The sequence below is a fragment of the Ovis canadensis genome, chromosome 1 (assembly GCF_042477335.2).
Source record: "Ovis canadensis isolate MfBH-ARS-UI-01 breed Bighorn chromosome 1, ARS-UI_OviCan_v2, whole genome shotgun sequence".
Lineage (NCBI taxonomy): Eukaryota > Metazoa > Chordata > Mammalia > Artiodactyla > Bovidae > Ovis > Ovis canadensis.
In genome coordinates this window covers 119,664,953-119,677,857 of record NC_091245.1, presented here as the reverse complement: position 1 = coordinate 119,677,857, position 12,905 = coordinate 119,664,953, and positions in this window count along the sequence as shown.

Genomic DNA, 12,905 nt, shown 5'->3' with positions numbered 1-12,905 from the left:
TGCCTAGTATATACCAGACACTACTTTACTGGGGCAGATATAGCATTGAACAGATCAGACACAGTTCTTTAAAAGCATTCTAATGAGGTAGAGACCAAACAATTAAGCAAATAAGTAGTAAGATGACACATTTATGTAGAAAAATTAAGGAGCATACAGTCTATAGGAAATAGAGGAGCCAGGGTATTATTTCATACAGGATGGTCAGAGAAGGACTCAAGAATGACATTTAAGCAGGTAGTAAAGAACCAAGACAAAAGTAAAGAAGCTGGGAATCAACCTTCTTGACTTCAGACTATACTTTAAAACTACAGTCACCAAGGCAGTATGGTACCAGTGCAAAGATAGAAATAGAAATCAATGGAACAAAATAGAAATCCAGAAATAAATCCATGCACCTATGGACACCTTATCTTTGACAAAGGAGGCAAAAATATACAACGGAGAAAAGACAGTCTCTCCAACAAGTGGTGCTGAGGAAACTGTTCAACTACCTGTAAAAGAGTGAATCTAGAACATTTTTAAACATCATATATAAAAATAAACTTAAAATGAATTAAAGATCTAAATGTAAGACTAGACACTATAAAACTCTTAGAGGAAAACATAGGCAAAACACTCTCTGATATAAATCACAGCAAGATCCTCTATGACCCACCTCCCAAAGTAATGGAAATAAAAACAGAGATAAACAAATGGGACCTAATTAAATTTAAAAGCTTTTGCACAACAAGGAAACTATAAGCAAGGTGAAAAGGCAGCCCTCAGAATGGGAGAAAACAACAGCAAATAAAACAACAGACAATAATTAATTTCCAAAATATATAAGCAACCCATGCAGCTCAATACCAGAAAAAAGAAAGAGCTCAATCAAAAAGTGGGTAAAAGACTTAAACAAACATTTCTCCAAAGAAGACATTTGGATGGATAATAAACACATGAAAAGATGCTCAGCACCATTCACTATTAGAGAAAAGCAAATCAAAACCACAATGAGGCATCATCCTACATCAGTCAGAGGGCCATCATCAAAAAGTCTACAAACAATAAATGCTGGAGTGAGCATGGAGGAAATGGAACCCTCATACACTGTTGGTGGGAATGAAAACTGGACAGCCATTATGGAGAACAGTGCAGAGATTCCTTAAAAAACATATGACCCAGTAACCCCACTCCTGGGCATATACTCCAAAGGAAACCAGAACTAAAAGAGACACCTGTACTCCAATGTTCACTGCAGCACAGTTTACAATAGCTAGGACATGGAAGCAACCTAGATGTCCATTGGCAGATGAATGGATAAGGAAGTTGTTGTACATATACACAATGGAATGTTACTCAGCTATAAAAAGGAACACATTTGAGGCAGTTCTAATGAGGTCGATGAACCTACAGCCTATTATACAGAATGAAGTAAGTCAGAAAGAGAAAGACAAATACTGTATATTAATGAATATATGTAGAATCTAGAAGGATGATACTGATGATGGTACCTACAGGGCAGCAAAGGAGACACAGAGGTAAAGGACAGACTTTCGGACTCAGTGGGAGAAGATGAGGGCAGGATAATTTGAGAAAATAGCACTGAAACTATATATTACCATATGTAAAGTAGATGAACAGTGCAAATTCAATGCATGAAACAGGGCACCCAAAGCTGGTGCTTTGTGACAACCTAGAGGGAAAGGATGAGACAGGAGGGGAGGAAGGGGTAGGATGTGGGACGAGGATTTCAGGATGGGGGTTACACATGTATACATATGGCCAATTCATGCTGATATATGCCCCAAACCATCACAATATTATAATGTAATTATCCTCCAATGAAATTAAATTCTTTTTTAAAAAGAACCAAGACATGTGATATCTGAGAGAGAATTCCAAGCAGAGAGTCAGGCACTTGGACTTTTTGAAGAAGGAAGGAAAGCCTTATGACTAATACCAAAAGGATATAAGGGGTATAATGAGGTTGGACAGGGAGTATTAATTACAAGCATCAGAGGCAGTACCAATATCAGAGGTCAGATTGGACAGGGTACTTTTTCAAAGGATGGAGCAAAGAATATATTTGGTATTCAGAAATGCAACTTACCTATAAGTACCTCTGATGACACTGCTTCTCTTTCCACTCTCTATTCAACAACATAATGGTTTATCCTCTACCACTTAACAGAACCACAAAGGTTCTGTTTTCTCAAAGGATGTCTCCTTACCTTATGATGTGGTGATTTCTTCCCCGTATCTCTGCTCTCTACTCTGAATTGAAGGAGAAACTGAGTGGTGTTCTGTAATTTATAAGTTTCAATTATAGTGAATTAGAGTAGCTATTAAAATATGATTATTTTTCTATTTAGAGTTCCTTGGTAAGTTCTTTTAATTTAAGCAAACATGTATGCAGGTCAGGAAGCAACAGTTAAAACTGGACATGGAACAACAGACTGGTTCCAAATAGGAAAAGGAGTACATCAAGGCTGTGTATTGTCACCCTGCTTATATGCAGAGTACATCATGAGAAATGCCAGGCTGGAGGAACCACAAGCTGGAATCAAGATTGCTGGGAGAAATATTAATAACCTCATATGCAGATGACACCACCCTTATGGCAGAAAGTGAAGAGGAACTAAAAAGCCTCTTGATGAAAGTGAAAGAGGAGAGCGAAAAAGTTGGCTTAAAGCTCAACATTCAGAAAACTAAGATCATGGCATCCAGTCCCATCACTTCATGGCAAACAGATGGGGAAACAGTGGAAACACTGACTGACTTTGTTTTTGGGGGGTTCTAAAATCACTGCAGATTGTGATTGTAGCCATGAAATTAAAATACACTTACTCCTTGGAAGGAAAGTTATGACCAAGCTAGACAGCATATTAAAAAGCAGAGGCATTACTTTGTCAACAAATGTCTGTCTAGTCAAGGCTATGGTTTTTCCAGTAGTCATGTATGGATGTGAGAGTTGGGCTATAAAGAAAGCTGAGCACCAAAGAATTGATGCTTTTGAACTGTGGTGTTGGAGAAGACTCTTGAGAGTCCCTTGGACTGCAAGGAGATCCAACCAGTCCATTCTGAAGGAGATCAGTCCTGGGTGTTCATTGGAAGGACTGATGTTGAAGCTGAAACTCCAATACTTTGGTCACCTGATGTGAAGAGCTGACTCATTTGAAAAGACCCTGATGCTAGGAAAGGTTGAGGGCAGGAGGAGAAGGGGACAACAGAGGATGAGATGGTTAGATGGCATCACCAACTCAATGGACATGGGTTTGGGTAGACTCCGGCAGTTGGTGATGAACAGGAAGGTCTGGTGTGCTGGAGTTCATGGGGTCGCAAAGAGTCAGACACAACTGAGCGACTGAACTGAACTGAATTGAATCCTGTACCACTGATGTTTTGTTACTCCTTGCAATTGTATCTAGAGGCAATGAGTTTACCCAATGACAACAGCAATGACTAAATAATCCCTCTGAGTACTACAGTTAATGCATAGCATAGATATTCCAAGTACTTAGCAGAATTATAGAGTCAGCCAACACCCTGGACCACACAAAAGCAGAACAAACCTACATTAGCAAGAAAAATGAATCACAGAAATACATGGAGAAAGAGCATTGCACTTATTAACTTGAAAATTAGACCCAAATATTCACTGTCCATTTTTAAATGCCAAAGCTACTATGCTTCCACTAAGATATATACATTTTTTGGAAAAATTACCTTTCAAATGTCAAAAATGTCTACTTAGATACTTTTCTTGAGGGTATTTAGATTTTTTGGCTGTTGAATGAAGAACTATTAGCACATAGAATTTATGTTTAGTATGTAATAGGTGTGTCTTTGATCATTTATATCCCCTCAATCCTCCAGGAGCTCCCTTTAAATTCTAGTTTCTAATTGTGTCTGTCCATTTATCCTCTCATCTGAAATAAATCCAGATAAAAATCTCAGTGAGCCAAATCCCTCTCCAAATCTCTCTCCATATATGCAGCTCACCCACTTCTGTCCCACTGGAAATGGTAATAACTTGCTCTTTTGATAAATTCTTGATCTATTTTCCTCTTCTCTTGTGAACATTCTATACTAATTAGTTAGCCCTTTTCTTTCTATTGCATATATAAACACAAGCATATTCCTCTAATCATTCAACAATATGGCCTAAAATAAAAATTTTGAAATACCTGTTAAGTTCCAAGGTCTTTGAGGAAATCCAGGTCATAAAACTAACCTGCAGCAAGAGGAAAAATAAAAGCAGATTTGCTCTTGAAGTCTCCAAGTGCTGAGGTAAGAAATGGGATCCAGAATGCTTCTCTCCTAAGGAGAGCACTGGCTTCTTCTTTGCTCTTTTCTATGCCGGGGTAGCCCACCAAGCTGTTTTTATAAGACGGCTAATTTGCAAAACCCCTCCCTGTGTCTCTCTCATTTTAACCTGGCTTTTAAAATCAGGGCTCTTGTAAAGAAACTGACACGTCATCAAATTTTTCTAAACAGTAATTATGTTAGCCTCGCAAAGTCTAATTAAATCAAAGGGATGATGAAGCTTGGATGAGCAGCTTGGAAATTGATCTATAGTGAAACTTGAAAAATATGGGGTAACATTTTGTCTCCTGGATGATAAAAATGAATGCATATGCACTGCAGCTGATAGAGCCCTATCACCAAAGCTAGAATAGGGAATAGGAGCTATTAACCAAATCGATCCTCTGACATAGTTAACATTTTGCATTTTTATGACTATTTCTTTATGGTGATTTCCTACTGCAATGGCTGTGTCAAAAGGCATTTGAGGAATAATTTTTCAGATTTTCAACAGATTATCTCTTAGAAAGATTAAACAGTTTCATTATGATTAAAAATGTTTGAAGATATCTTTACCTTCCCCTTGCTAATTACAAAATATTCCATTTTCTTAATGGAATCTGCAATTCTCTGAAAATCAACAAGTCTATGCTCTATACATATATTTTTGGTTCCTCTGTGTTTCTTCTTTGGTAAATCTGAGAATATCATTTCTACATTACCATTTTTTTTCTCCCAAACATTTTCAAATATTTTCTCTCATTTTATCATTAGTTTTTTAAAATTACATAGATTTTTTTCTTCCATTTTGATCAAGTGATACATATTTTTTCTCTAATTGTTGATGGCTATTTGTCATAGTCAGTTTTCTGTATCTCAAGATTTGTGAAATTATTCATATATATTGACTTTTTTCTTATGGTTTTATACTTTTACTTAAGTCTTTGGTATTTCCAGAGTTCAATTTTGACATAGTATAAGTCAATGCTTCAACTTGATCCTTTTCTTCAACAGTTCACTGGGTGACTTTGACCATTTTATTGAACAAATCCTTTCTCTATCATACTGGAAATGCTACCTTTATAAAATATGCAATACCTATACTTTTGGGTTTATTTCCTTCTCAAAGAATGCTTCTTTACATTCAGATATCAAAATCACACTGTTTAGTTATTGTTGCTTTAAAGGATATTGTATTTTGCAGCCTCCAACTGTTACTCTTCTGTTTTGATAATTTCTTCACTTTCTATCATTTATATTTCTCAATGAAACAAATCAGCTTTTCATAGTTACAACAGAGTAAGTTTATTAAACTCATCAGCTAATTATGGGATAATTGGCATATTTATATTATGGAAATTTATTCACATTTTTTTCCCTATTGTAAGCTTTCCTTCATAAAATGAGTCACAAATTTTATTGTTGATTTCTAGTTGTGTGTCTGATTTTTATCAGCAATGTTAATTTTTCCATTGTAATTTTAAACTTACTTCTGGCATATTAGTTAATAGCTGTGTACATTATCAGTTACTTATATATTATATGGAAAACTATATATATGTTATTTTTAATAGTTCACACATGCACATATGTTTCAATCATTTTGACCAGCCCATTTTAAGTATTTCATAGATTCTCATGTCAGTCCACATTAAACAATCAAAGAATCAAAACAATAATACCATTTGGTTTCTCCCTTTCTGTTAAGTATCCCTCTTATTTACTGAGTTGTCTACAATTTTCAGAGCAGTAATGCTTGCTCTTGGTCTGAGGAACATACATTATAACTTATAAGGAAATAATTTTTCTCTTCATAAATTGTTCTGTGTGGGTATATGAGTGTATCCCTTGTGTCTGTGTGTTTAATCAGGAAACAATATTGATTTTATTGGATGTATTCCTGAATCTATTAAAATAATCATATACTTTTAAAATTTTTATCTATTGCTGTAATGGACTATATTAATAGATTTCACCATTTGAATAATGTTTGCATCCAACACTAAATCTTACTTAGTCTTGATATATGAATATTCAATAATGTTGTATTCTATTTCTTAGAATTTTAAAACAGTTTTTGCATTTAAACTTTTATTTAAGATTGTTCTACTGCTACTTTCTGCTGTCTTTGTCAAGGCTATGCTACCTTTGTTATCAGGGATATGAAAATTTTCATATTTACTTTATACTTTGGACAGTTAACATGGTATTATAATTATCTATTACATTGAAGGCCAATATCCTTCAATATAAGATATTATTAGCATAACTGTCTGATATGCTGTCAAAATAGGCTAATAATTGTCTGAGCCCAGTTATTTTCTTTTACTGTTTTAAACTCTTCATTTTTTTTAAGCTTATGCTTTTTCACATATCAATTCAGTTAATTATTCTTTTCATTGAAGGTTCAATCTTCAAAATATTCATCAGCTATTCATTATAATCTATGACTTTCAGATATCTGCTGATTTTAACTGTCCCTATGTTTCTTCTTAATCTTGTATTTTGTCCATTCACTTAATTTTACTTTGGATTAGTAGTAAAGCTTCTCCAATCAGATCGCAATGAGATAAGGAGATTATACCAGGATGTAAATCAATGCATAACTTCAACAGAAGCTTGCAACAACACCAAAAATTTAATGGACATCAGCTGTGTCTTTACATAATTTAGTTAACTTACATTTTTGCACAAACTCCTTGTATCCGAGTGGATAAATTACAGTTGATTGAGAATACAATCACACTGAATTAGAGCTAGAGCCTTGTTTATTTTACTTTGCACTCCAAAAAATCAGTTTTTCAGTTTACTATCAAGTCTACAATTTTTGCTTTATTAATTCATGAATTTCTGCTTTTATTTTTGTTTCTTTTATTATGCTTTCCTTAAATTTGATTTATTGTTTCTTAACTTTTTAGTTATCTTATTTATTTATGTATTTTTATCATCGTTTATTCTTTATGGTTAAAATCTCTCTTTAATCACTATTTTGGCATGTTCCCTATTACACTTTTAAGATATAATATTCCTATGCTCATTATTTTCTGAAATGCCCTGTAATCATGTCAGATTTCTCTCCTTTAACTTGAGCTGTTTGCCAGATCTTTTTTGAAATTTCATTTTGTTTTATTTTATTGTACTCTTAATTTCTACTTGTATTTATGCGATTGTCAAAAAATACCCTGATTGCAATTGACAAATATTTATTGATACTTTCTTTGATATATAATACATGATGCATTTTACTTGCATATATTATAGACACTGGAAAAAAAAGCATTTTCTAGCTATTAAATTCAGTATAAATTTATTATTTTAATGTCCTTTTAAAATTTATCCCTATTATCTGTTAAGAAATAAAATCTTTTTTGGAGTGCTATCAGTATATTTTTAGTCAGAGATTTTGCCTCACATATTTTGATTCTGTTCTTTATAATACAATTCTAATATACCACCACTGTGGATCAGGTTCTTTTTATATATTGTTAGGTATAAAATGACTTGTGAATCTTTTATACTGTTGCATGAATCATTTTATTTATTATTTTGAAATTGATTTTCTTTACATTTGTTCATATATTTTGCCCAAGTCTTTATTTATGTCTCTCTTTGGCTGTTTCATTATATTTTATGTGTTGTAATTTTTTTAACCTCTTGTAAGCAATAGATAGGGTTTTTTTTTTTTAAAGTATTTTGCTTTTAAAAACCTTAAAAGCAAAACAAATTAAAACATAATCTATAATTCTCTATTGACCTTTCCAACCAGGCAGGGTAAGTCTATTCAGCACAATTTCACTTCTTTGAATTTTCCCCTGCCTTTCCCAGTATTTGTTTATATTTTTTAAAATTTTGGACTACTTTTTTAAAAAAAATTATAATTACTTTAGGAGAAGGCAAAGTCGCTTGGGGTCGCTAAGAGTCGGACACGACTGAGTGACTTCACGATCACTTTTCACTTTCATGCATTGAAGAAGGAGATGGCAACCCACTCCAGTGTTCTTGCCTGGAGAATCCCAGGAACGGGGGAGCCTGGTGGGCTGCTGTCCCTGGGGTCGCACAGAGTCGGACACAACTGAAGTGACTTAGCAGCAGCAGCAGCATAATTACTTTAGATAATCATCTCTTGAAGAATTATTAATGGCATTTTCATGCTTTGAGGGATGGCATTTAGAACAGTTATTTGGACTGGAACATTTTAATTGTTTCACTATTTGCCATTAATTCATCTGTATTGTGATTTCCTGGGTTATTTTTGTTCATTTCAGCTGCTTTGAAAGTAATTTTGCTTTAATTCAAGTGATACCCAAAGAAAAGTATGTTGAAAATATACATATTATAGAGCACAATGAGTTATCCCAAAGCAAATAACCTTATAATCAAATACCCAAAATACCCAAAGCAAATAACCATATAATCATTATCTGCTGCTGCTAAGTCACTCGGTTGTGTCCGACTCTTAGCGATCCCATGGGCTGCAGCCTATCAGGCTCCTCCATCAATGAGATTTTCCAGACAAGAGTACTGGAGTGGGTTGCCATTGCCTTCTCTAAATCATTATCTAGATCAAGGAATAAAAGAATTATGGATAGCAGAGCCTCCTTTCATAGACCCTCAATCACTACCCCACTTTTCCCCCTAAAATGACTACATCTCAGTCTCTAAAACTGTGATCTAATAATAAATGAAATTAATGATATGTATTATTTTATATGGTGCTTCTTTCATTCAACATTATGTGTTGAGATTGAATATATAGTTCATCATTTTTCATTTCTGTATAGAGTTTCAGTGTATGAGTATGCCACAATTGGTTTATATGAACATTCTACTGTTTGAGTTTTTTCCAACTTGCAATTCTTATGAATAATGCTGTCATAAATACACTTGTATATGTATCTATAGTAAGAATAAGGCTTCACTTCTGATTAGTATACACTTTGTCAACAAAGGTCTGTATAGTCAAGTTTATCGTTTTTCCAGTGGTCATGTATGGATGTGAGAGTTGGACTATAATGAAAGCTGAGCACCAAAGAATTGATGCTTCTGAACTGTGGTGTTGGAGAAGACTCTTGAGAGTCCTTTGGACTGTGAGGAGATTCAGCCAGGTCCATTCTAAAGCAGATCAGTCTTGGGTGTTCTTTGGAAGGACTGATGTTGAAGCTGAAACTCCAATACTTTGGCCACCTGATGCGAAGAGCTGACTCATTTGAAAAGATGCTGATGCTGGGAAAGATTGAGGGCAGGAGGAGAAGGGAACAACAGAGGATGAGATAGTTGGATGGCATCACCGACTCAAGGGACATGGGTTTGGGTGGACTCCGGGAGTTGATGATGGACAGGCAGGCCTGGCGTGCTACGGTTCATGGGGTGACAAAGAGTCAGATACGACTGAGCGACTGAACTGAACTGAATATATATTTCATTATGGTATACACCTAGTATAGATTTCATTTTTATTTTCTTGACTTTGCCTTTTGAAATGTGGTTGTTTTACATTTGCAGTGTCTAACTTACTGATTTTTCCTTTAGTGTTTGTGCTTTGGGCTTCCCTGATACCTCAGTTGGTAAAGAATCTGCCTGCAATTCAGGAGACCCCAGTTTGATTCCTGGGTAGGGAAGATCTGCTGGAGAAGGGATAGACTACCCACTCCAGTATTCATGGGCTTCCCTGTGGCTCAGCTAGTAAAGAATCCACCTGCAATGTGGGAGACCTGGGTGTGATCCCTGGGTTGGGAAGTTGAGAAGATCCTCTGGAGAAGGGAAAGGCTACCTACTCCAGTATTCTGGCCTGGAGAATTCCATGGGGTCACAAAGAGTCAGAGATGATTGAGCGACTTTCACTCACACTTTGGTGTCATATCTAACAAATTATTGCCCAATCCACAATGTGAATATTGACTCCCATATTTTTTAATATAAATTTATTTATTTTAATTGGAGGCTAATTACTTTACAGTATTGCATTGGTTTTGCCATACATTGACATGAATCCACCACAGGTTTACATGTGTCCCCCATCCTGAACCCCCCTCTCATATTCCTCCCCATTCCATCCCTCTGGGTCATCCAAGTGCACCAGCCCTGAGCACCCTGTATCATGCATCGAACCTGGACTAGAGATTCATTTAACATATCATAATATACATGTTTCAATGCCATTCTCCCAAATCATCCCACCTTCTCCCTCTCCCACAGAGTCCAAAGACTGTTCTATACATCTACGTCTCTTTTGCTGTCTCACATATAGGGTGATTGTTACCATCTTTCTAAATTCCATATATATGCATTAGTATACTGTATTGGTGTTTTTCTTTCTGGCTTACTTCACTCTGTATAATCGGCTCCAGTTTCATCCACCTCATTAGAACTGATTCAAATGTATTCTTTTTAATGGTTGAGTAATACTCCATTGTGTATATGTACCACAGCTTTCTTATCCATTTGTCTGCTGATGGACATCTAGGGTGCTTCCATGTCCTGGCTATTATAAACAGTGCTGCGATGAACATTGGGGTACACATGTCTCTTTCAATTCTGGTTTCCTCAGTGTGTATGCCCAGCAGTGGGATTGCTGGGTCATATGGCAGTTCTATTTCCAGTTTTTTAAGGAATCTCCACACGGTTCTCCATAGTGGCTGTATTAGTTTGCATTCCCACCAACAGTGTAAGAGGGTTTTCTCCACACCTTCTCCAGCATTTATTGGTTGTAGACTTTTAGATAGCAGCCATTCTGACTGGCATGAAATGGTGATGGCTGCAGATGGTGATTGCAGCCATGAAATTAAAAGACCCTTTCTCCTTGGAACAAAAGTTATGACCAACATAGAGAGCATATTCAAAAGTAGATATATTACTTTGACAACTAAGGTCTGTCTAGTCAATGCTATGGTTTTCCCAGTGGTCATGTATGGATATGAGAGTTGGACTGTGAAGAAAGCTGAGCACCAAAGAATTGATGCTTTTGAACTGTGGTGTTGGAGAAGACTCTTGAGAGTCCCTTGGACTGCAAGGAGATCCAAACAGTCCATTCTGAAGGAGATCAACCCTGGGATTTCTTTGGAAGGAATGATGCTAAAGCTGAAACTCCAATACTTTGGCCACCTCATGCGAAGAGTTGACTTATTGGAAAAGACTCTGATGCTGGGAGGGATTGGGGGCGGGAAGAGAAGGGGACAACAGAGGATGAGATGGCTGGATGGCATCACCAATTTGATGGACATGAGTTTGCATGAACTCCGGGAGTTGGTGATGATGGACAGGGAGGCCTGGCGTGCTGCAATTCATGGGGTCTCAAAGAGTCGGACACGACTGAGCGACTGAACTGAATTGAACTGATGATGAGTGAGGTTGAGCATCTTTTCATGTGTTTGTTAGCCATTTGTATGTCTTCTTTGGAGAAATGTCTGTTTAGATTTTTGGCCCATTTTTTGATTGGGTCATTTATTTTTCTGGAATTGAGCTGCAGGAGCTGCTTGTATATTTTTGAGATTAATTCTTTGTCAGTTGCTTCATTTGCTATTATTTTCTCCCATTCTGAAGGCTGTCTTTTCACCTTGCTCATAGTTTCCTTTGTTGTGCAGAAGCTTTTAAGTTTAATTAGGTCCCACTTGTTTATTTTTGCTTTAATTTCCAATGTTCTGGGAGGTGGGTCATAGAGGATTCTGCTGTGATTTATGTCAGAGAATGTTTTGCCTATGTTCCCCTCTGGGAGTTTCATAGTTTCTAGTCTTACCTTTAGATCTTTAATCCATTTTGAGTTTATTTTTGTGTTTGGTGTTAAAAAGTGTTCTAGTTTCATTCTTTTACAAGTGGTTGACCAGTTTTCCCAGTACCACTTGTTAAAGAGATTGTCTTTAATCCACTGTGTATTCTTGCCTCCTTTGCCAAAAATAAGGTGCTCATAGGTGCGTGGATTTATCTCTGGGCTTTCTATTTTGTTCCATTGATCTATAGTTCTGTCTTTGTTCCAGTACCATACTGTCTTAATGACAGTGCCTTTATAGTGTAGCCTGGAGTCAGGCAGGTTGATTCCTCTAGTTCCATTCTTCTTTCTCAAGTTTGTTTTGGCTTTGAGGTTTTTTTGTATTTCCATAAAAGTTGTGAAATTATTTGTTCTATTTCTGTGAAAAATACCGTTGCTAGTTTGATAAGGATTGCATTGAATCTATAGATTGCTTTGGGTAGTATACTCATTTCACTATATTGATTCTTCTGATCCATGAACACGGTATATTTCTCCATCTATTAGTGTCCTCTTTGATTTCTTTCACCAATATTTTATAATTTTCTGTATATAGGTCTTTTGTTTCTTTAGGTGGATATATTTCTAAGTATTTTATTCTTTTCTTTGCAATGGTAAATGGAATTGTTTCCATATTTTTTCTTTCTATTTTCTCATTATTACTGTATAGGAATGCAAGGGATTTCTGTGTGTTGATTTTATATCCTGCAACTTTACTATATTCATTGATTAGCTCTAGTAATTTTCTGGTGGAGTCTTTAGGGTTTTCTACGTAGAGGATCATGTCATCTGCAAACAGTGAGAGTTTTACTTCTTCTCTTCCAATCTGGATTCCTTTTATTTCTTTTTCTGCTCTGATTGCTGTGGCCAAAACGTC